Here is a 5,400-nt window from a genome sequence, read left to right as displayed (position 1 = left end):
ATTTTACTTATACTTTGCATGCATAAGATCATCTTTTAATTTTATGACTAAATTAAAATCAATACATATATGAATATGTCATGTATAGAGATAATGATTTCTAACAAAAAGAGAACACCCCGCTTGGGCGAGCATGACGCTAATGAACAAGGGATTCATAGGTGTTACTAATTGGTAAGGCTAATCTCAATTTTAGTTATGTGAGAGATCTTGTGAATTTAGTCATAAATTCCCTATAAGTGAACCGAGACAGTGAATGTAAATGACGTGAATTAACAACCACAAAAATAAAATGCATGTGAATGGCGACTTTGGCATGCGAGGAAAAACAAAAGCAAGCAAGCATATGAATAATCCTAGTATGGCCTCCTATTTAATAAAACTAGACTATTACATATCAGAAACCAACTCCTTGGTCCCTTGCCTCTTCATTCCAAATTTGGCTCTTTCTTGTGGGATTTTGAACACTTTTCCAACAATAGACTTCTTCTCGATGTAAATCCGTCTTTTGGAAACGCCGGTAAGAATAACTATTACAATTAAATTACATAGCTATTCCTATTACACATTAATTAATAAAATAAATAAAAATATTAATTAATTACAAACCGACGATACGGGATCATATTTTTTTTTTTTGCAAGAAAGATATCTCCATTTTTATTCATCCATTGAGGGAACAAAATGGAGTAAACTTACAAAAACTATCCGCTAAAAGCCTAATACAAGGCTCCAAATCACAATCAACTAGGAATAATCTCTACTATATCAGCCAATCTACTACCATGACCACGAGCAATCATTCGAATGCCAACCGTATACTTAATAGTTTGGAGTAGGATGCTAACAGGCCGTTCCTGTCCTGTGAAAATGCGCAGGTTTCTTTCATGCCAAAGTTGGTTAACTGCCACAGTAAGACTTGACATAAACCAACTGTGTTTCCAATGTCTCCTATGTCTTCGACTTTGGCTCCATCGAATCTCCCTCTGTAAATCCATGGCAGGTCTTGTAATGGACATCCAATGTAACAAAGCTTCCCACAGCAGCTTAGAATAAGAACAGTGGAAGAATAAATGGGCATGCGTTTCAGAATCCATTTTACACAAAGAGCATCTGTTGACCAAGATCAGTCCCTTCCTGATGATGTTGTCAGAGGTAGCCAATTTCATTTCAGCAGCAAGGAAGTCAGAACCCGGCGGTGGATAATAATGGGGTGAATGAGAGCTTTGGCCCAGGTATAACAAGTACCAGAGTCTCGAACACCATCATAAGCAATGGCTAGAGTAAATTTTCCATGCTTCACACAACGTTGGAGGAAAGCTTGTACAGCATTTGGGTTTCCAAATTTCTGAAGACAAAAGTCTCGAACTGTCAGGATACTTCTGAAACTTTCAGAGAACCTATCAGCAGAGTTCACAGTCCAAATATTGCTTCCATTCAGTGCATAAGCTCTGTGCCAACGTGCCCAAAGACCATCAGAGTGCTCAATTTGCCAAAGCCATCTGAGAAGCAATGCCCTATTCCAAGAGAGCAGCTCCTTAATACCAAAGCCACCCTCAGTCCATGGAAAACAAATAGATTTCCAACTTTTCATAGTCATGTGCCTGCAACCATGGGTAATTTGCCAAAAGAAGTTTTTACTCAATCTATTGAGTAACTTTATTACCCCCTTAGGCAGAAGAATAGTAGAACACCAATAAGTCTGAAGTCCCATCAACACTGAGTTAATCAACTGCAAACGCCCAGCATAACTCAGGAAAGAGGTTGTCCAATGATGAATGGCCCCCTGAACCTTAGTAAGGAGGGGTCCAAAATGATCAAGACAGAGCCTAGATACATTGAGGGGGACTCCCAAGTATCTAAAAGGGAAGGTACTGTGAGAAAAGTTGGTGAACTGAAGTATAGCAGACTGAACAACAGGATGCACACCTCCAAAATAGATGGAAGTCTTATCAGGATTTGCTTTAAGTCCAGAAAGCCTACCAAAATGATCAAGGACCTGAACCACAGCAGCTACAGAAGGAACATCTCCCCGAGTGAAAATCATTAAATCATCAGCAAAGATGAGATGAGTGAGATTCAGTTGAGTGCATTTGGGGTGATAAGAAACATTAGGCTGCTTGCAAATAACTCTTAAATATCTAGAAAGCACTTCCATGCTCAAGACAAAGAGATAAGGGGAAAGGGGATCCCCTTGCCTCACACCACTCTTCCCTTTGAAAAATCCATGACTAGTCCCATTAATTTTTATAGAAAACCAGGAACCAGTAATGCAAGTCATAATCCATCTAATGAAGAGTTCAGGGATACGGGATCATATTTAATTACAAACAAATCGCTATTCCCATTCATTTCGGTAATAACGATTAAAATTAACTAGGCCATACTAGGTACAACAAAATAAATACTTTAAATAAATTACAATCATTATTTCAACTTAAATAAATAAGCTTAAAATGCTGTAAAATGATGCCAAAATCGCCCTATCTAACAATCGCTGGTATCCATCTCGGTTTTGTGGATTTAATCGATTTTTAACTTGTAAAAATCGATAATCAACTCATAAATCTCATTTAATTCCAAACTCATTGTCCAAACTATTTTAGACCTCAAAATTAGTCCTCACTAATTTGATGATGAATAATTAGTTTGATTTGGTGATATATGCTAATTTAATCGGAAAAATCATAACTTTTAAGTAATAAATCCAAAATAATTAAAACTATCAAAATTTTTTGAGTATTCTGGAACAACCCCAAGAACACCAAAATGTCAGGAAAAATGCCCAAAAATTCGGATAAAGTTTTATGAAGAAAAAGATTGATATTTATCGGTTTTTAACCACTAAAACCAATAAACATCAAAATAAGGTGAAAATACATTTTAAATTTCACTTTTAACTTTTAAATCATGTTTTTAAATGTACATAAATTTATCAAGGGTAGGAACAAATGTTTCGAGTATATGATTAATTTATTTCACTTTTATCGACTTTTATCTCATAAAATCAATAAACATGCAAACCTTGAAACCAACCTTCGAAATTTTTCATACAATTTATAGAAAATATGCATGAAACAATATAAAACTTTCATGACCCGAATCAATATTTAACTATTTTTAGTTAATTGTTAACCAAAATACGACATTTTTGACTCGGTTTTCTACCAAAAATCATTAAAATTAGCAAAATAACTTCACAAATCACCAAATTTTACCACAAACCTTTTCAGATCAGTAGGTATGCATGTCCAAAAATTTTCGTGCTAAAACCTCTTCTAACACAATTTTTTATTTTTCCAAATTATCTCATAATTTGTTTAATATGCTTAAAATCAACATATAAATTACAAGCCTAAGCTCTTATACCACTTGAATGATCATTGATCTTAATTAGACTCTCTAATCAAAATTCAAATTACCTCATAATTTGTTTTAGTTGATCTATGTAACATGCATGCAATATAAAAGTACATTAATATAAAAGATGAGGAAAATAATTTTCCTTACATTGAAAAATGATAGTATTTGGGCACAACCAAGATCACCATCTTGGTTGTTCTTGAGCTATTTATCAATGCCAAGATCTTCCATAAACTCAAGCTTCCAAATAGAAAGCCTCCTCTCAAATTGCACTCAAGAACAAAACCCAAATTCCTAACAAATATTAACTAGATATTATGCTAGAAATACCCTTGATTGTATGTAAAATATTACTAACATTCTTAGTAATAATATTTGTTTACTAACTATTAGTAATTTTATCTGTTTTGTTTTAGAGAGATGTAAGAACTCTTTTACACTTTCTATCACATGCAACATGTTCAAGTGTAAGCAAAAATGAACAAAAGAATAGGTATAAAAGGAGGGGGAGGCCGGCACATATAGTGGGAGGTTGAGTGTGTTTTTTGTCTTACTTTTATATGCCCAATGGAGCATAGATTTGATAAGAACAAAAATATTATGGGAAGTAAGATTTGTATAAGTGGAATGATTATGACCAAGCAACACTCAATCCCACTTACACGATTTCCATGACCCATTTACTGGTCCATATTGGTTCTTATATTTGTCGCACAAATACGTGTAAATTTTATTTAAACATCATTTTATGTTTAAATGCTTCCCAATTAATTTTGTCTAAAACACTATGTCAATATACGTGTAGAGCTACACATATATTTTACGTACCAATACTAATCACATTAGTCAATTAGTACTAATTTAACAATTAACTACTTAATCATTAATTTCCGGCTCAATTAATTTATTATTTAATTATCGCATATTTAAATAATAATTTCCGCGCCTCGAGTTCACAACTCAATATCTCTCTAAATTAATTAATCAACTAACTTTTAGTCAATTTATCAAGGGACTAATTAAACTGTATCTCATATAATTAATTATTTTTTGTGTTGGGGTTCGTTCCTTTAGGTGTGACCGAAAGGGATCAGCTGAACACCGCCTTCCCACGAGAGTAACGTCAAACCCTAGTTGGCCAACCGTTACCAATATACGTTGATCAGCTGACTAGTATTGCCAATGAATATTCCATGCATATTCCTTAATGAGATTTAATTATATTATCATGCACTATTGTGGAGGACAAAACTCCAACAGTTATCACCTCCCGAAAAATATCAACTCGATGTAATGGGAGTTGGTCAATTATTGGTGCTTCGCCAAGTCAGTTTTCAATCTTCGTTCCTTTATGCATGCTCCCTGTTTTGGGATACGAAACACCATGTTTTTGTCTTCCTGAAAGGCGAAATTTGCCCGCTTGCCGAAGAAGTAGGTGCTATTAAAGGGTGGCCGGGTTGTACTCTAGTGCTTTCTCCGACTAGGTTGTGCTGTAAAGAGAAATTCCATTCCATGCTTGGTTTTTCGACGAGCCAAATGATTTTCTTCTTGATCCTCATGGTGTTGACATTTTGTCCTTCATCAACATCTTTTCCAATCGGTTGGATGCTAATGTTTCAGAGGTTGCTAGGAAATGGGCCCTTGTCTTTTGCCTAGTGCATGCTTACCTTCTTGTTGAAGTTGTGAAGAAGGAGGGGCCAAAATGGTATGGTAGCATGACCCTCATTCATATTTTTGAACAAATGGAGCACGGATGGGACCCGTCTTGGTTGGTGCTTCACGAGATCGTTCAAGCCATGGATAAGAAGGAGCCTTGTGGAGATTCACCCTCGTTTGGATCTTCTAGAATCCTCCAAGTATGGCTTATGGATAGGCTAAGGTATGTTGAGCCTCCAATTGATGCTTCTTCTTACTCTTTCCGCCACCTTACCATGAGGAAAAAGTTGTATGCGGATAGCTTTGCATGCACTGAGGCCTATTGGACCTCAAGGTTGGTGGAAGAGGGCGGCCCTCATGCCCGTTGGGTGGTGTTGTGGT

This window comes from Silene latifolia, chromosome Y (assembly GCF_048544455.1).
Source record: "Silene latifolia isolate original U9 population chromosome Y, ASM4854445v1, whole genome shotgun sequence".
In the NCBI taxonomy this organism is placed as follows: domain Eukaryota; kingdom Viridiplantae; phylum Streptophyta; class Magnoliopsida; order Caryophyllales; family Caryophyllaceae; genus Silene; species Silene latifolia.
The sequence above is the reverse complement of the archived record's forward strand: the minus strand, read 5'-3'. Positions refer to the sequence as shown.